Raw genomic sequence first — 21,059 nt, 5'->3', positions numbered from 1 at the left:
GCCCGGCTTGCTTGAATCCTGATGGTGCAATGAGCAAGGGACTCACATCTGAGTATACCCTTCCACGCTTAGGGTGGACAAAAATATTTACAACAAGGGGTGGTGATGGACAGAGTCTCTGAATTAAGCAGAATACTCTCACCCAGTCAAGAGATCAGGGCTAGATCCAACACCGTTTTTTAGCTCATTGCACCATCCCAGTTTCAGAACCTGGCTGTATGCAAATTAGTCTGTCCCTGGCCCAGTGCATCATGGGAACAGGGCAGACCAGACTACAAAAGCCAATTCTTACACTGGGAAGGAAACAAGCTTCCGGGGACCGGTTTCTGGCATTACAGCCGTCTTCAGCCCGGCTTGCTTGAATCCTGATGGTGCAATGAGCAAGGGACTCACATCTGAGTATACCCTTCCACGCTTAGGGTGGACAAAAATATTTACAACAAGGGGTGGTGATGGACAGAGTCTCTGAATTAAGCAGAATACTCTCACCCAGTCAAGAGATCAGGGCTAGATCCAACACCGTTTTTTAGCTCATTGCACCATCCCAGTTTCAGAACCTGGCTGTATGCAAATTAGTCTGTCCCTGGCCCAGTGCATCATGGGAACAGGGCAGACCAGACTACAAAAGCCACTTCTTACACTGGGAAGGAAACAAGCTTCCGGGGACCGGTTTCTGGCATTACAGCCGTCTTCGGCCCGGCTTGCTTGAATCCTGATGGTGCAATGAGCAAGGGACTCACATCTGAGTATACCCTTCCACGCTTAGGGTGGACAAAAATATTTACAACAAGGGGTGGTGATGGACAGAGTCTCTGAATTAAGCAGAATACTCTCACCCAGTCAAGAGATCAGGGCTAGATCCAACACCGTTTTTTAGCTCATTGCACCATCCCAGTTTCAGAACCTGGCTGTATGAAAATTAGTCTGTCCCTGGCCCAGTGCATCATGGGAACAGGGCAGACCAGACTACAAAAGCCAATTCTTACACTGGGAAGGAAACAAGCTTCCGGGGACCGGTTTCTGGCATTACAGCCGTCTTCGGCCCGGCTTGCTTGAATCCTGATGGTGCAATGAGCAAGGGACTCACATCTGAGTATACCCTTCCACGCTTAGGGTGGACAAAAATATTTACAACAAGGGGTGGTGATGGACAGAGTCTCTGAATTAAGCAGAATACTCTCACCCAGTCAAGAGATCAGGGCTAGATCCAACACCGTTTTTTAGCTCATTGCACCATCCCAGTTTCAGAACCTGGCTGTATGCAAATTAGTCTGTCCCTGGCCCAGTGCATCATGGGAACATGGCAGACCAGACTACAAAAGCCAATTCATACACTGGGACGGAAACAAGCTTCCGGGGACCGGTTTCTGGCATTACAGCCGTCTTCGGCCCGGCTTGCTTGAATCCTGATGGTGCAATGAGCAAGGGACTCACATCTGAGTATACCCTTCCACGCTTAGGGTGGACAAAAATATTTACAACAAGGGGTGGTGATGGACAGAGTCTCTGAATTAAGCAGAATACTCTCACCCAGTCAAGAGATCAGGGCTAGATCCAACACCGTTTTTTAGCTCATTGCACCATCCCAGTTTCAGAACCTGGCTGTATGCAAATTAGTCTGTCCCTGGCCCAGTGCATCATGGGAACAGGGCAGACCAGACTACAAAAGCCAATTCTTACACTGGGAAGGAAACAAGCTTCCGGGGACCGGTTTCTGGCATTACAGCCGTCTTCGGCCCGGCTTGCTTGAATCCTGATGGTGCAATGAGCAAGGGACTCACATCTGAGTATACCCTTCCACGCTTAGGGTGGACAAAAATATTTACAACAAGGGGTGGTGATGGACAGAGTCTCTGAATTAAGCAGAATACTCTCACCCAGTCAAGAGATCAGGGCTAGATCCAACACCGTTTTTTAGCTCATTGCACCATCCCAGTTTCAGAACCTGGCTGTATGCAAATTAGTCTGTCCCTGGCCCAGTGCATCATGGGAGCAGGGCAGACCAGACTACAAAAGCCAATTCTTACACTGGGAAGGAAACAAGCTTCCGGGGACCGGTTTCTGGCATTACAGCCGTCTTCGGCCCGGCTTGCTTGAATCCTGATGGTGCAATGAGCAAGGGACTCACATCTGAGTATACCCTTCCACGCTTAGGGTGGACAAAAATATTTACAACAAGGGGTGGTGATGGACAGAGTCTCTGAATTAAGCAGAATACTCTCACCCAGTCAAGAGATCAGGGCTAGATCCAACACCGTTTTTTAGCTCATTGCACCATCCCAGTTTCAGAACCTGGCTGTATGAAAATTAGTCTGTCCCTGGCCCAGTGCATCATGGGAACAGGGCAGACCAGACTACAAAAGCCAATTCTTACACTGGGAATTCGTTGAGACTTCACCACTACGAGTATGTGGCGGTGGGGTACGAGATGAAAGCAGCACCACACAGGTACAACCTTCTGTGAGCATTGCTTATCCTGACATCGATGATAGCAATCATTCTCACACATGCACTGTTACAGCATTTTCAAACTTGGTCGAACTTTCACCTGATGTCGTAGACCAATTTTTTGCGAGTCTATCTGAAATGATGTTCTCCCCTGAACAACGGGAATAACTTTTAAAGCAACGAGCACACAGCGTTCCCTGAACTCTGAATTCGGCCTTCAGCTTTGATAAACAAAAGCTACTGAAAACATTTGGAACTATTTTTTCCTCTGAAAGCGAAATTATTATTTTTTTCACTTCCAAAATATTTACAGTTTTCTGGCACAAAATACTCTGCTTAAAGTAGAACTATTCTTAGAGAACAGAGATTCTAATTTAGGAACTCTAGAGACAATATTTTACCTCAGCCTCTAGGACATGTACAGCATTTGTATTATTATGTGATGGAATGGTCTTGACCTTCTCTTCTGTATTAAGAGCCATTTCATGTGTAATTTTCGCAATTCATTCAGCTGATATATATATGCATTTTTAACTGAATGATACCACTGCTTGAAAAGCGTACAGTACCAATACTCATTTTTCGTGTATTTACCATATACCATTTCAAATGCGAATTATGTATTTTGGGGTGGGTTGGAAAACACATGCACCATTATATGTTTACTATTGCTTAGTTTTAGTAATGAGGGACATTAGATCGTGGAGTGGGTGTTGTATTTCTATTTAGGACCCTAATTCGATATTCCTAATTTATGCCCTTGTATGGATATAATAAATAATATCCTTATACAGGCATAAGAATCATATTCATATTTAGTCGTAGCCCATGCAGTGCAAATTAAGCAAGGCTACTTCCCCAGACTCCTAGAAAGTACAACGCGTTCTTTAAACAAAGCAAACCTCCAGCAACCTGGGAAATCCCCATGCTTCTGTTTTGATTTGTCCTAGAACTCCTGCGAGCACTGAAAGAACGGCCAATTCTTAGTGACATCTTTATTGACGTCTTATGTCCAACCTTACGTCAAACCCGGCACCTTTCAGGTATAAATATACCAATGTTGCCTTAAGCAAACACACGGTGGTTTGGAGCAGAGCGGCTATCTACTTGCACGAGAGCCCAGCTGATGCGAGAGCCCACGGACGCAGCCCCTCCCTTTTGACGCACTGAGAGAGATGCTGTCTTTTTCTCCTGCCGAGAAATCCAGCTCCGGTGTTTCCAGCCACCCTTGCGGGTTGCTGGGTTATCGAGTCCTGAGAGAGAGATACCAGACCTCCTGCTTTCTATTACCCAGGTACGGAGCTGACTAAACCCTTAAAGAGAATTCTTGATTCAGATTCCTTGGCAAATACCAACTTAACTTAAACTGCTACTTACTTACTCCTTCCCACGAATTAGGCTTAGGTCAGGTACACCGGGGTAGGCGTATTTAGAAGCACCAGTTGAGTACCTTAGTCAATGTATTTATGTATGTATATATTTTATCCATTTTAAAGTATCATATGGCTAAGAAACCAAATCAATGCTTTTACAGTATTATTTCATAATACTCCTTTTACTGTACGCACTTTACTTCATGTTAAGTATTGCAATTGTGGCAATTCATTTCTCTTGCATGAGAAAGAAGACTGCTCAATAAATAACACCTTTTATTGAAAACGTCTGTCTCTCTATTTCTCTGCACTCTGGTGAGACTAAGTATGCACGATTGACTGAGTAAAATAGCTGTCTATTGTTTTCACACGACTCTAGAGATTCACTCTTATTCTGAGGGAGCAAAGTTGTCATGTTTATGGTTGTCAGAAGCTAATCCCTTCTTGTCTATCCAGGGAAGTTAAACTCCTCCTTGTTTATTCGAGAAAGTTTCTAGTGACCTCTGAGCTAGCTGGCAAAACTAATTAAGTCTAATATAGTCAGTAGAGACCTAGTCGACCTCAGTCCTACGTCTACACTACTGTTTATATTATTCCAATGTGCAGAGCCTATTGGGAATATAGGAGCTACACTACATCCCTAGTGTATAAAAAACTGAATAACCATAGAGCAGACCTTCTGTTGCAACTGCGAGATCAGTGGACCCGTGACGGTCTTGAACTTGATGATGAAGATTGGCAGCCCGCGATCTCCTCCCCAAAGGAGGTCGCGATTCTAGCTCGCCTGAGATTGGTCCAACTCAAAACACTACATAGAGTGTATGTCACGGGTCCCCGCTTGGTTCAGATGGGTTTTTGGAGGAGGATCTGTGTAGGCGGGGTTGTGGCCAGTTGGCCACGTTTATGCACATCATCTGGGAGTGTGGGAAAGTAGCTGACTATTGGTGCAGGGTCCACAAGGTGCTTCAGGAAGTTACGGGTGTGGCACTTTTGCCGGAAGCCAGGCGTTGCCTGTTGAATGTTCGGGAGCCCACTGATCATAATGTAGCCCAAACGCAATGGGTGACCTTGGGAACAATGATTGCTAAATGCAATATTGCACAATTGTGGGGATCCCAGCGGCCTCCTACTATTGAGGGTTGGATGGATGACATGGATTGGTGTATGTTCAGGGAAAAGACTGTATATGTGGCTCGAGGTCGTCCCCAAAAGTGGCATAAAATCTGGGCCCCCTGGAATCGCTATAGAGGAGATATATGTGTGCCACCTGAAACAGTTGTACTTGATCTCCCACTCTCCCCCTAATCTTGACTAAATATTATATTTGAGGCCTCCTTTTCCTTCTTCCTCTCCCCCTCCCCCCCCAATCATGTCCTTTTTATACTGTTGTTTATGTACTGATGGTCCACCCTTGTACAGTCTATTTGCTTTGTGTAATTTATTTATACCTTGCTGTTTTCTTTGTTTATTTTTAATAAAAAGAAATATGAAGAAAAAAATTCTAGCACACCTCCGAAGCCTTGGACTCTTGAGCGCAAACTTCTGCTCGATCCCCTTTACATTGAATTTATGGGGAAGTGGATCCCTGAGTTTTTTAAAAATAAATAAAGGCTCTGCATCAATCGAGATGGTCTGGGATGCTTTTAAATCTGGGGTCAGGGGGGAAACTCTCAGTTACTCAATTCACAAACAACGGGAAATGCGAAAGACTGCAGACATCGAGTTGAGTAAATTGCGAGATATGGAAATTCAGTTGATGACGGCCTGTAGCAGAGGATCGAACACAGATCTGATTTTGAAAAACCTAGCTATTCAGAAAGCAAAAATATATCAAAGATTTGCCACAGATTTAGCCCATCAAATTGCTACCTATAGATCTGAAGTCTATGAGGCGGGAGAGAATACGGGGAGACTGCTAATACAGATCTATTCTGTCATCCTATAACCCTGGCAGGAATCTCCGTTCCTCCAACAGACTGCTTCTTTCTGTTCCTCGTATTAGGAAGGCCAGATGGGGGGGGGGAAGCCTTTTCCAATCTGGCTCCCAAATGGTGGAATGCTCTTCCTCTTGAAGTAAGGTCTCTTCCCACTCTTCAAGCTTTTAGATCTGCCTTAAAGACACATCTCTTTGTACGTGCATACCTGTAATGGTGCTTTGCAATTTTGATCTTTTTGATAGGCGCCTTGACACCTTCGGGTTTAGTTTGCGCGATACAAATTGCATAATAAATAGCAAAGAGATTGCGTCAGAAGGAGGTGTCTGCACGGATAGACAAAATTATGGATGACTCGGGTCAATTACATGACACCCCTTCGGAAATCTTGAGAGTCTTCTGTGATTTTTATCAAACATTATACACCGAAGATATTATAGGTGGTATTGACAGAGAGGTAGCCGAGTTTAGCAAAACTTTACCCAATACTATTTTGACACCTGAGGAGTCTGCACAACTAGATGCCCCAATTACTTGGGAAGAAATAGAGCAATCGCTAATGTCATTAGCGTTGGGTAAAGCTGTCGGACCAGACGCTATCCCTCTAGAATTTTTTAGAACCTTACGTAGTGTTCTTAAGAAAGAAATGACTACTCTTTTTTTAGAAGCTCAAAAGGGAAAGGCACTGCTTTCATGGCAGTCTTCTATTATCACTATTTTTTTGAAGAAAGACAAATCGCCCCTGCTACCATCTTCCTTTAGACCTATATCTTTAATTAACGCGGATAGTAAGGTTTATTCTAAGATCTTGGCCTTACGCTTATCTGGTATTATTACAACGTTGGTCTCGAATCCAACACGGGTTTATTCCCTCTAGAGATACGGCGGACCATGTACGTCGTTTAATTACATTTTTGGATTGGGCTCAGGCAACCGGTTCCGCCAATGGGGTAACCCTGTTGGATGCTGAGAAAGCATTCAACAGGGTTTCCTGGGCATATATGTGGGATTCGCTGACCAGTAAGGGATTTGGTCCAGGTATTCTAACTGCTTTGAGAGCGATGTATTATTCTCCCACTGCCTCTATACTGTTGGGCGGCCAGTTATCCTCCTCATTTCCAATCACGCGTGGCACTCGGCAAGGGTGTCCATGCTCACCCTTTCTCTTTGCTTTCTATATAGACCCCTTTGTAAATCGTTTGAAAATGGCTAGAAATATCAAACCAATTCATCTAGCCAAAACAGACTACAGAGCATTAGCTTATGCTGATGACATAGTTAAAGTCACAACAGACATAGATACTGCAATTCCTGTCATCAGCAGCTTAGCGAAACAGTTTGGATCCTTTTCCGGATACAAGCTGAATTTATCTAAAACTCAGACCCTATATGTAGGTAGTAATCCTCCTACCACTATAGTAACTGTTCCCGAAGTTACATACTTGGGAATTAAGATAACACTTCCTGTTTCCAAAATCCCAGAACTAAACTTCAATCCTATTTTGGAAAAAACAAGTGCGACATTACAAAGAATAGACCATTTTCATCTATCTTTATATGGTCGAGCCAATGTCCTGAAGATGTTAATACTACCTAAATTTTCATATATGTTTGGCACAATTCCTATTGAATTTCCATTGATATAATTTAAAAAACTAGAGAAGGTAACTTCAAGATTCCTGTGGAGCTACAAGCAACAACGTAGAGCTCATAAAAAGATGATTCTCCCTAAAGAGAGAGGGGGGTGGAGTATCCCGCATTTTCTATTTTATTATGTTTCTGCAGTCTTACAATTTATTAGTCCACATGTTGTTGGAGATAAGGCCCACATCCCAATGTGTAACGCCCCATCTATCTATGAATTGGCGATGGGTGAAGGGGTAAAGGGATGCTTGTTGAAGATAATTGAGCCCAGTTACTTCAAGAAAACCAAATTTAAGATTTTAACGGCTGCATATACAGTTTGGAAACTGATCAGGCGCCATATGGGGATCTCTTAGTTGAATATATATTCTCATTTTGCTGCACCTGATTTATTACCATATATTGTTCGTGATCAAATTGCGATTAGGTTGAAGTCTTAAGGAATATACTATTTAGGGTATTTGTTTAAAGAGGGAGATTTAGTTTCTTATACTGATTTACAAAATAACTTTGGTTTATCAAAAAATGATTTCTTCAAATTTCTCCAACTACGCAGTTTTTTACAACCCTTAACAGTATCTGATTATCAAATGATTAAAATTGCCCTAATTGAATATATGCTGAAAAAGACGCCAATCGGTTTATATTATTCTTGCCTGATTCAAGAATTCCCGGATGATCTGGAAAACTGCGAAAGTAAATGGGCATCCAAGCTTGGGATTGCTGAAGTCAATATTTTAGAATCTATAACGATGGCCAATCGAGTTCTTATAACAGGGAGAATGCGATCACAACACTTTATGGCCATACATGACTTGTACTACACTCCAAGTAGGGTTTCCAAATGGAGTTCGACCTTAGGTATAAAGTGTAACAGGTGTGGCTTATTTGCTGCGGATGCGCTCCACATGTTTTTCTAATGCCCCAGACTTTCGAAAATGTTTTCTCATATTAAAAGCTTTTTGGATACGATTATGGGGCACAAGATTAGTATTACTGGTGAGCTAGTTTTGACAGGGTGTGGCTATGGAATCATGGATCAGCCAAGGCCCAAGGCTTCGAAATGTTTTCTGTTTATATGTATGGCTAGAATAGGGGCGTGTATTACTAAAGACTGGATTAATCCGGAGCCACCCTCCTTTTTCTGTTGGCGTGAAAGACTTTTATCTATGTATAATCTGGAATTGGCGATATATAAAACCAAAGGGATAAGGAGGAGGGTTATGGGAGAAAAGATTTGGGCTCCAATTACGGAGTGGATTTAGCAAAGGACTTTTTGGGGTTTTTTTTCAGTATGGTATGTCTAATTTATTACAAAAAACTTTCTTCTGCATTAATGTTATTATTTTGTAATCTCAGACTTGTGATTTGTTTATGCTGTTTTTCCTTGCAATAATTTTTTTTTTTTTTTAAAAAGAGAATGTTAAAAATATTTTTTGGGGAGTAGGTAGTGGTCCCACGGACCACTGCCTACTCTTGAAGGATGACATTGCAACGCTTTTTTTCTTTTTAAATGAATTGGTTTTCCTTTAGGGAAAACTGGCTGAATTTAAAAAACACAAAGATTGCTTTAATGAAAAGCAATCACAGACATGGTGATTGCAGAGATCACTAATGGGTCCCAAATTGCAACCTGCCTCATTAATATACATGAGTTAGGTCTATTTGCAGCCCACTAGAAATCGCTAATAAAACTCAAAAGAGTTTATTGATTATGAATACTGTATTAACGCCACTCTCGATCCAAAAAAAAGAAGCGCTTTCTGGTCCCCGATTTTGTATAAAGAGAAGCGATAGCACGAATCCTGCAATTTTGTGCACTACGGGCTTTTCGACCGCAAATACTAATAGTACATCAGGGCCCAAGTTTTGGGGGAAAAGATCAGCGCTAAAGTTATCTATCAACTATTTTTTTTATACTGAAAAGCTATGTCTATGAACGATTTAAAAATGGACAGAGAAGGACATTACACAAAAATATGCCTATTTAATTTGAGAGGGGGCTTTTTGTTTGGCTGTTTGGTGTATCCCTCCAATGAAGCCTGAATGGGCCAGAGGCGGGGCATCAGAGAGCGCCGTCGGGCGCTTCTAGAATTGTGAGCTATGAAGCGGGACTGTCAGTTCTGAGGCACGGCGTCTCCTGTCTTTGACCTCGTTGTCATGCCAACCCACCGCCGCGCATGCGCATTGTCTGCGAAGAAACGTCAACCGTTTCAGCATAAACCTAACACCCCCCCCAAAAAAACCTTAATAATGACTGACCGCCGTATCCCAAGGAGTGCCCCACGGAGCGTCCCGTGCTAGCGCCAGGTGCGCTTGAGGACAGCGGGCCGAGCGGAACGCGCTCGGGGCGGGGATAGGTCAGAACCGGCACAGGCCGCTTTTCCCATGATGCACTGCTTTATTGTGGCCGGTAGCTCTGGGAGATGAGCTGCGCTAGCACGGACTGACCTCTGCCTGGCCGAGGGAAGGGACATGCGCCAGAAGCAGGACAGGACCCGGGCAGGAGGCACAAGGCAGCGCCCGCAGGGAGTCCGCACCCACCGGCCAAGTGAGACACATTCATATTTATCAATATATAAATGAGTAGCGCTGTGGTAGAGATACGCTCTTAACGTTGATACATGCACGTACAAATTGCAGATAACAGCCAGCAAACGGGACATTGAGTTATAAAATACTAGTATGTGCACACGGCAATAGCTCTACCAAGCAATGCGCTATACAAATGGCCGTTAAATGTAACATAAAGCACCTGTAGGGGGACACCACAGCAGGACAGGTGACACAGCCGTATACTTAGGCAGACAGGAGCCGCAGCATTCTAGTGTCCTACTTTATAAACACGCTCCTAGCGCTAAAGCGAGCCAAGATAGGCATGTTTATTATATTCACATAATGCACCTGCATCAGGCCAAGGAATATGCACTCTTAAGATACACACTGCGCCCTACGGCTGTGCTGGAGCGGCAAGTGTTATGTATTCATGGTGTACGAATATATTAATTCCTTTAATTTTTCAGTGCCGCACGGTCATCTTATTTATTTACTTCTCCTTTGTCATAGAGAGTTACCCTTTTAGGGAAAATGTGTCAGGGCGTTGTATATATAACTGAACATTTGAGATTATATCTTTTACAGAAAACCAAAGACAACACATTGTAAAGTACATTTAACAATCAACATAGTTAACCCACATCTTCTGACAAATGCTGATATTTACGCGTGGCAGATAACTGAAAAATGGTTGAAATATAAAGAGTGCATTGCTGTAAGTGGGCTGGAAAGGGTGGCAGGACCCTAAAATGGGTGTGGATCGAGAAGCCTTTTTATGAAATGTGGGCTATGTAATTAATGCATGTGATGTAGCAACATCCTTTGAATCACCGATTCACCAACGTGGTCTTCCTGGACAAAGCGCGGAATCAAAATCAACAGGGTATTTTATTTAACAATGTATATAGCACTGTTATACAGGGCAAACAAAAAACACTAAACTAGCTACAAGTTAAGTTTAAAAGTCATTGGTAATACATTATTTAATTTAAATGAAATAATGCTTAAGGTCTTAGAACAACAATGGTAAACAGCTGTAGCTACCTGTCACTTATTCCCAATATCACTAAGGAGACTTCAGGTAACATTGCATTGCAGCACTAGCATGTGACAGGCAGGAAGGTAGGGTTTTTTCTCCACTCAGTGAATGACACAATGGACAGAAACAAAGGGCCACATAGGGCCCTGGTTCAATATCCATTTTATGGGTTGGCCAGAGACCAGCCCTGGAAGGCCATGGCCACTTAGAGCACAGAAAGAGGATATAGTTGTCAGAAAATGAGAGAAAAATAAACAGCAGAACTTGGGGCCATCAAGAAAGGACGATACATTATCGCCGCTTTTATCGGCAGGAAACTGCTGCTAAAGCGGCGATAATGGGCTTGATAATATGCCCTTGTGAATTCCCATAGAAGCCCAGGTTAACACCAGAACCTGGGCTTCTATTGGAATTCACAAGGGCATATTATCAAGCCCATTATCGCCGCTTTATCAGAAGTTTCCTGCCGATAAATATGGCCCTTAGAGACACAGGTATGAGCCGGCAGACATGGGGAGAAATCAAGAAAATAAATGCTTTAAAGCATGAAGAGATTACATTTCATATACATTGAGAATCAGAGCACATTTTAACAAATAATGTAGGTAGTTCTCTCTAAGACCCTCTAAGGGTGATTACTGAACAGCTTTATAAAAATCTATATAGACTTCTCAGCAGATATACAAGCAACACCTCCAGGTAGTCTGCAACAGCACCTAGCTGGCTTAAACCCATTCATGATATATTAATATTAACTGAAGTACAGCACGTGCAGAGGGCCAGCAGCTAAGTGAGATACATTAATAATGAATTAAAGTATAGTAAAGTAACACCTGAAAGCAGCCAACAGTATCCTCCCAAGATAGCTGCATTCTAAGTAGATTAATGATTGAACAGGCAGAGCCAAAAGTACTTTATCAGAGTTGGCCATGGACAACACAATACCCTGACATCGTTACCCCAAGAAAACTAGGTGTCATGAATGAAATGTTTTCTAGCTACTGTAAAGGAACATTTCAATTCTATTAAGGGCTCAGATGCAAGGATTATGCTTTATGCTTTCTCCGCTTTTATACAGCAGCTGCTAAATGCATCTTCAATAACCCGCATTTCCTATGAAACACTGGGAAATGGTAAACACTAACAACGTACAGTGCAGTCCAATCAGTCCATAACTGGCCAATCCCGAGGCACCATTCCCATCATAGCCCTTCGTCTCTGTCTTTAGTGCCTCTTTCGTCGCACAAGTCACCCCATGGCCCTTTTCTCACAAATCCTGTTTCCTAGTCTCCATTCCTGGAAGAAGAAAAATAAGTAGCAAAGTAATCCACGGAGAATGCTGTACAAGCAGAAGATACCATACACATTTAACTTATTGAGTATTAATTCACCATAAATATGCAAAAGAAGCATAAGTTACTTACTTAGTCCTTATGGGGAGGGACTTCCGGATGAACAATCCGCGGGTGGGATAATCCTTGTCTCTGAGTCCTTAAAAGATTTTAAACTTTCCTTTACGATAGCTAGGAACATTTTTAGTGTATGTCAGGATTGGAGGTAAGGATTATGCTAGTTTAAAGCTTACTACCAAATGAGCCATATCTAACACTCACATAAAATAGAACCTCTTAAAGGTAGAATCCAATAGACCAGTTGGTCACGTTCATTATATCATCCAAATGGGCACCCAAACTGAACGCCTTAGAGACCATCACTCCTTGACTGGAATGTGCACCAAAGATGTTTAGATCCACTCCAACCTCCTGCATGATCCATCGCGTCTAGCGGGATATGGTTGGGGAGGACACCGCCTTATGTGGCTTCCTGAGGGTGATTAAAAGTTGCCTCTCACCTGGAGGCCTCAATTCCACCAACATCTCCTTGTAGGCCTTCAGGCATTAAACTACTCACAACTTAGGAGAGTCTAGAGAACTCAGATATTCTATGACCCTAGTATTGTTGTTTTGTACGCCTACTGAGTGTAAAAGACACTCCAGAGGGAGAGACGGTTCTTCCAGTAAAGTCCAAAGCCGTATGTCTGAGACCCTCCTGCATTGCACCATGCAGAGCAGCATTGCTAACTTCGCCGAATGCTCCTTCCTCGACAGGAACTTGTTTGGTTGCCATGACAGGAAAAGGTTAAGTTCCGTATTTATGTCCCAAAGAGCTAAGTATCTTGGCTTCGGTGGAAGTGATAATCTGATGCCCCGTAGCAGGCGACACAACAAACGGATGTTCCCTCACAGGGACCCATCTACAGGCCCATGCCCCACTGAGATGGCTGACTGGAAGGAGTTGATTGTGTGATACGCCATCCCTTGCTGGGCTAAACTAGCAAGAAAATTCTATACCTGGACTGCCTTTGTGCCCACGGGATCACAACCGCCAACAGCAACATCTTGTCCAAGCAGACCAGTATCGCTTGATGGTGCCAACAGACCAGGCCTTTGATCAGTCTGTGCCAGGAGTCCCGGAAGTGACCATCTACCCCTGTAATCCGCCATGCCATCAGGCAGAGGGAGCCTTCGAGCACCATCTGATACGGAATCAGATCCGGGTTGAGAAGGAGATTCGGAAATAGGGGGAGAGGGATTGGAAAATCCCAAGAAAGTTCCAGATGAACCGGAAATCACACTTGAGATCACAAATCGTGGTGACCAACTCTATGTCTTTTAAATTGAGTTTGGAGCAAAGTCTTGAATCAGGTCTTTCCGTAATCTTTTATTTCCACTTTTCAAAAACACGAAGACAACAGCAGCCGATGCACGTTTCTCCCCCTGGGCTTTTCAAGGCTCTAATTTGAACATTTATTTCCGTATCCAAATGGTGCTGACTAGGCCTGGGCAGTAAATTCCGTTGCGCTCGCGGAATTTGCGGAATCTGGGTAATTTCGCCTTCCACGGAGAACGCAAAATTGCCCAAACTTCTGCGTTTCGTGACTTCGCGAAATGTTTTGCTTGTTTGCGTTCTCAAAATGCGTGTTCACGAGATATTTCCCCCCGAGCCTGCAAACAGCGATTGCAAACAGGAAAAAAGCATCGCGAACAAGCAATTCCACCTGTTCGCGGAATTTCTGTGTGTTCGCGGAGATTTTTTACCGTTTCGCGGAGATTCGTGTAACGCAATTCCGCAAATTCCGCCCACCCCTAGTGCTGACCCTGTTTTAATAAAGGACCTCCGTATTGGTTGTTGCAGGAGAATTAATGAATAAGGTTTCACCCAATGAAAGTCAGTAAAGAAGTGTTGAATCCTTTTAAACGCTGCCCCTTGATATTAAGGATCGCTTCATTCTTTTGTAATTTGTAACTCGATCGGGACCCTGATAAGTCCATTCTGAGTCTTCTCGTCTGTGCCTCGTGCACCATAAAAAGGGTTTCAGAATATTGTGGGTAGAATATTATTATACAAAAAATATAGTGACCTAAATATTGACTACAAAAATATTGAGAAGGAAGGTATATATGGGTATGTAAGTATTGCTTCACTATACTTAACTCCACATTTTATTATTTTGATGATCAATATAGCTTCAAGGTATACTGATGTGGGGTTAAAAATAGTACATCTATACTTCCCTATATATACTTGACTCGATAATTATGCGGGAGAATTAAGGAATAAGGTTTCACCCGATGAAAGGCAGTAAAGAAGTGTTGAATCCTTTTAAACGCTGCCCCTTGATATTAAGGATCGCTTCATTCTTTTGTAATTTGTAACTCGATCGGGACCCTGATAAGTCCATTCTGTGTCTTCTCGTCTGTGCCTCATGCACCATAAAAAGGGTTTCAGAATATTGTGGGTAGAATATTATTATACAAAAAATATAGTGACCTAAATATTGACTACAAAAATATTGAGAAGGAAGGTATATATGGGTATGTAAGTATTGCTTCACTATACTTAACTCCACATTTTTTTATTTTGATGATCAATATAGTTTCAAGGTATACTGATGTGGGGTTAAAAATAGTACATCTATACTTCCCTATATATACTTGACTCGATAATTATGCTACAATAATTTTGCATCACATTATTATATCCCTTTCGATATTACGACATGTACAGGCCTAAAAAATGTAATGCAGCTGGAATGGGGGAAGTGGGGCCTGGACATTTTCCATTGCTATTCCCATAGGCAATTCTTGAAGCTTGGGATGTGAAAAAGCACAATCAAAGAGCGTGCCAAGTGGGCAATAAGGTCAGGAGCACTGGGCAGCACATGGAGAATTCAAAGGTCGGGCCTGTGCCCACAGCCTTGTGGCCCTTGCAGTTAAGAGTGGTGAGGCAGGGTGGGGGAGGATTTTGGCAGATGACGAGGGAACATTTATTATTTATTTAATTTCCCTACATTGTCGTCTGTCAAAATGCCCGCCACCCGGCCCCACTGCTCCACCACTTTTACCTGCACGGGCCACGGCTGTGTACCCAACTGTTACTGGGAGAAGAGGTAGTGGACACAGAGTGTGATCAAACCTGTGTCTATTGGCTGTTGTGTGCTGCTGCCGCCCACTCATATCCATGTTTTGCAGTGTAGTTACCACATAGCCAGTACTTATGAAAGGTGCTGTGGGATAGGGTAGTGAGTGTTGGTACTGTGAGCAGGCCACGCTCTATGCTCAGTACAAGTTTAGCTCAGCTCAGGCCTTGGTAACCAGGTACTTGGCAGGAGTATTGGTCACGCTAGGGGCGAATGACATGAACTGTGCGATAGCAGCAATACTAACTCTATATTCATGATTTAGTTGAGTCTTCAATAGGAAATTTTCTTTTCGGCATAAAATATGACTAGCAATTTTCATCTCTTTTTTTTTTTGTTTAAGTTTCAAAGACCTTTATTGCACCAATATAAATGTACACAGCACACTGCCTACAACCCAAGCGGGCCGGCTGCAAATGTTAGAATGTGTCATACAGCCTCTCATGTATACACAGCCAATGTGCCGACAACCCGGAGGCCCGGCGGCAGAGTGCAGTAGTCAATCCAGCGTATCGCTGTATTGTGATACATGATCGTGCAAGGTCCATGAAACGTTGTTGGTTGTGTGACTCTTTTCGCTGTGAACTGAAATAACAAGACACGTGAGTTCTGGGCGTGGCTGACCTCACTCTCATTTGTCCCTGTTAGTGTGGTCTCTGTAAGAAACATGTCAAACACTAATGTAAGGCTGCCGTGATCTTCATCCAGCCATGGCAAGTATACAACAATATGGATGTCAGGTCCGGGGGGGACGCTCAAGCACAGGGGGCGGTACAAATCTCAAGCGGAGATCATCCAGGCCAGCATCATTGTAGCACATTTGGGATCGTATTAGTAAATCATATCCACTCTGAGACCTGTTGACAGTTCTGCATCATACAGCCAATTCCCCTCAAACACAGAGTGCTGTAGCACTTGTATAGCCCGATGTATCCATCACAATGATCCCTCTCATCATCAGTACCCGAAAACCCCATCCTTTCAACCTCTAATGTAAGTAAGCTTCGTGCGGTGGTCCGCAGAACAGTACCTCAGAATCCCTCTTCACCCACATCCAATGTAGCATCCTCAGCACCCTGTATCACATCAGTAGAGGAATCCGCGGTAGTCAGTAAGTTTACCCTGAGTGGATCCCAGATGTCCCTGACTCTGCTTTGTAGTGGTTGCGTGTCTGCATATATCATGTTCTGCTCCTGACAGTGTAATAGATCAGTTAGCCATTCCTTAAATTTCGGGGCTCTGCCACGTCCCCATCTACATGCCACCCTCCGCTTTGCCAGCAAAAGTGCAATGTCCACAAATTTCCTGTGTACTTTAGGTATCTGCATAGTATACCCCAGGAGCATTATGAGGGGGTCTCTATCAATCCTAACACCGACCATCGTTTGTAGTGTCACACGAACTTGAGCCCAATAGTCAAACACCCTTGGACACGTCCACGCCAGGTGCAGAAAACCCGCGCCTTCTGATTTACACCGCTCACATCTATCATTATCCAATAGATGAAACCTCATCTTTTTTTCGGGCGTGTAATACATTCTTTGCAAAAACTTATAGTGAATTATCCGTAGTCTGCAACTGGCCGATACTGCTCACAGCAATATGACCATTGTGCCTCAGTTATGTTCCTACCAATATCAGCACTCCAGTGCTGAAGGGCCCTACATTCTCTCCTCTCACACTGCCCTCGGATACTACGGTACAGGTAAGATACCAAATGTTTACCATCCGCAGATGCAAGCATGAGCTGTAATGGAAGAACCGTGTCCGGCTCCGCAGGGAACCGCGGTAGCACTGTCCACAGGCCCTGCCGCTGCCGAACATATTAAAATATGTCTAACGGCGTAGGTTGGTATCCATGAAACAACTGTTCACGCGACTTGAACTGCCCGTTCACAAACATATCCCCCCAAGTGAGGATGTTCAGTTTAGCACACATCAGTTGGAATCCTCTCTCCTGCAATAGGGAAAGGTCTGGATGATACACCAGTGGCATAGCTGGGGCATACAGGAGAGGGATTGGCAAATGGTGCAATATACGCCGCCATGCGTCAATTGTACATGTCACCGTGGTAGCCGGTGTCTCAATTATAGTGACAGGGCCATGAATAACACCTTTCAATGGAAGAGGACGGGCAATCCATTCCTCCACAGCCAGCTGTGGCATGAATGGTGTGGGCTTAAACCAGTTGTAAGCAAATTGTGCTTGAGCGCTCAGGTAATAAAGTGGAAAATCCGGGACATCAAATCCTCTGTTGATATAGGGCTGTGTAATGACCGACCATGCCAATCTCGGTTGCTTGCCTGCCCAAAACAGACGCAACAATTCCGATCGCTGTGTTTTAAAAAAAAAAGCACCTGGATAATATGGGATGTTCTGAAACAAGTACAAAAAACGGGGTAATATCACCATCTTGATCAGCGACGCCCTGCCAGCCATGGTAAACAGTAGAGATATCCACCGTGTAACATCCTCCGTCAGTTTAGTGATGGCGGTGCCATAATTGAGTCGCAACGTCTCATCCTTATCGATCGATATCTGAATCCCCAAATATCGGAGATCAGAGTCACACCACTCCAGTGGATAGTCCAGTGCAAATCTGGTCACTGCAGGAGTCAGGGGGAAAAACTGTGACTTCTTCCAGTTGATTTGTATACCGGACAGCCGGCCAAAGATCAAAAATTCCCTGAGTAGTGAGTTGAGGTTAGTCTGTGGGTCTACCACATATAAGTGTTAAATCATCAGCATAGAGCGATATATCTATTTGACGTTGGAAACATTTAAAGGCACTTTGTTTGTGCAGCTGCCGGATGAGACATGCCAAGGGCTCAATCGCAATTGCGAATAGTAGTGGGGATAGTGGGCACCCCTGTCTGGTACCCCTCGTGAGGGAGATCGGATCCGAAAGTTCCCCATTTATGAGCACTCTTGCAGTCGGATCCGTATAGAGCAGTTTGATCCATGCCACAAATATTGGAGGGAACCCCATCCTGTTCAAAACGGCAAACAGGTAGCTCCATTCAACGGAATCAAACGCTTTCGTCGCATCGAAGAACACGGCAGCTACAGGGAGGTCAGGCGCTATTGTTTGGGTCAGTGAAAAAAGAGTGCGCAAGTTACTAGATGTGGATCGCCCTGGAACAAAACCAGCCTGGCCCGGTAGAACTATCTTGGTCATAAGAAGGGAAAGTCTAGTTGCCAGGACTTTCGCCAGAATCTTGGCGTCACAATTTATTAACGAAAGTGGCCTGTAGGAGTCACAATCAGCGGGCTCTTTATTAGGCTTTAACAGAGAGGTGATTACCACTTCCCTCATTGACCTCGGCAACATACCTACTTCCAAGGATTCTTCAAAGACCTCCTTTAAGACCGGAGCCATTATATCAATATAGCATTTATAAAATTCCGCCGGAAGTCCATCCGACCCAGTTGCCTTGCCATTACTAAGGGACATAATTGCATCGCGTATTTCATCTAGCTCCAGCGGAGCTCCAAGAAACTGTCTGTGTGTATCACTCAGCCAGCATAGCGCTACATCATCTAGGAAATTCCCAAAGTGCAATTCCCCAGCTTGTTGTGTCGTATATAACGTCTCGTAGTTAGCCGCAAAAAGGCCTAGGATACCCTTCGAGTCTCGGCATATACACCCCTCCGGTGTGTGTATCTCCAGGACTTGCGTGATACCTCGCGGTGTCCTAGTGATTTCCGCCAGTACACGGCCTGGCCTTTCACCCTCACAGTATTGTCGTGCCTGCCAATGTTTGCCTCTGAACCTCGCCTCCCTATCTGCCTCCTCCTCATACTGCGTGAGTTTGTCTCTGAATTCCTTATGTATGGGGCCCATTGGTTCCCTAGTCAACTGGAATTCCAACTCCTTTAGTTCTTTTTCTAGTTTATCCAGCGTCCCTCTAATGTCTCTAAGTACCCCAAAGCTTTTTGCAATGTAATACCCTCTGACTGTCACCTTAAACGCCTCCCAGATCATTTCAACACTATCCACAGATCCCTGATTGCGAGGAAAAAACTCTGAAATTTCCTCCCCCAACTCCTTTTTAAAAAGTTCATCCAAAAGCGCAGTGGGCTGCATACGCCACTTAGGTGTGGTCCTGTCAAATCCTGGCACGGGTATTTGCACTAGCACCGGGCAATGGTCTGAATAGGACCGTGGTAAATGAGCTACTCTACCCAGATTAAGCACCAGTCCCCTAGACAGAAGGCAATAGTCCAGTCTAGCCCACGTGTTGGCATTTGTGGTAAAGTGTGTGCCCTCCCGGATCCCAGCATGCACAAATCTCCAACTATCAATAAGACCTCCTTCATCTATGATCCCAGCTATTGCGTCCCTGGCGCGTCTATTATATTGAGGACTCCCGTCTGACCTATCTAACCCTGGGGTCATTGTAACATTGAAGTCTCCTCCCCATAGAATGTGCATTGAGCCAATGTTCAGTATTTTGCCCCACAATTGTTTAAAAAAATCAGGTGAATCCACATTAGGTCCATAACAATTTATCATTGTGATCGTATCAGTACCAAGTCTACCTCATAGTATAACAAACCGCCCCTCCGTATCCGTATGTTCACCAAATTTTACAAATGGCACAGTCTTCCTAATCAATATGGCAGTGCCCCTAGCATATGCTGAGTATGAAGAGAAACTCCTAATCGATGCCCATTTGCTAGCGAAGGAATAGGTTGTGCGTGGGCTTAAATGCGTTTCTTGCAACAATGCGATTTATGTATGATGCTGCTCCAGATAAGCCACCACCCTCCTGCCTTTCCGAGCATCATTTAGTCCCCTCACGTTCCAGGAGAGGATTGACAGCCTAGCTAAGCGATCGTTACCTGCCATGTCCAAACAACCCTATAGTTTCTAAACATCCTGCCATAGCAGAGCTTGTCAATTGTCACATGTTCCCTCAGTCTCATCACAGCACGCCACAGCACCCATAGCAACACATTTCCAGTAGTTCGTAGAACAGTACTCCAGCGAACTCCCCACTTCACCCTCCTCTGTGGAAAAAAAAACAACTATTGTTCCAAACCGCTCACCTCCCATAACAAATTTCTGTCCCTACCCCCTTCCGGTAGCATTTTAGCCCCACCCCCCTCCCACTGAAGCAAACCCCAACCTGCCAGCCATGTGCCCTCCCCGTCCCACCCACAATTGCCCCAAAAACTAGGGCCAGTGTATGCCCAAATCTCAACTAAACTTCTTGGGTATTTCCCGTTGGGGTTCATGTCTAGGTGGCTACACGTCTCCCCCTCATTTTTGTCAAGACCACAATGTGACTTGGGGCTTGACCCGATGACCCTGAGGGGGTGTCCAGCGGTATAACCTCAGGCACCTCTGGCGCCATACCAGCAAACATCACTAGCAGTAAACAACAGAAAACAGTGTATAAAAAGAACACATATTGGTAGGTCCACAACTACACTCGTGTCACCCAATGCTCATTATAATGCGGGATATGTTCAAAGCCTCATCGTAGGATTGTACCTTCTCCGGACATCGGTCCCCTTCCCATTTTATCTGTCCCCCACACATTTGTTAATGGTTTCTATTATGACAATTGTTCATTGT

The 21,059-nt window shown here is 44.1% G+C and overlaps 1 protein-coding gene across 2 annotated transcripts in view; it reads left to right on the top strand.

Annotated features, from left to right (window-relative positions):
* Positions 1-9,602: 9,602 nt before the first annotated feature.
* Positions 9,603-21,059, top strand: part of CCDC92 (coiled-coil domain containing 92) — a 258,966-nt gene continuing 247,509 nt past the window's right edge. For both annotated transcript variants that reach the window (XM_078667627.1, XM_078667625.1), the window contains exon 1: positions 9,603-9,950. The gene's annotated coding sequence lies outside the window, so the exon portion shown is untranslated. The remainder of the gene's footprint in view (positions 9,951-21,059) is intronic.

The sequence above is a fragment of the Lissotriton helveticus genome, chromosome 11 (genome assembly GCF_964261635.1).
Source record: "Lissotriton helveticus chromosome 11, aLisHel1.1, whole genome shotgun sequence".
Lineage (NCBI taxonomy): Eukaryota > Metazoa > Chordata > Amphibia > Caudata > Salamandridae > Lissotriton > Lissotriton helveticus.
Note: the sequence above shows the minus strand (reverse complement) of the source record. Positions and strands in the feature narration are given on the sequence as shown.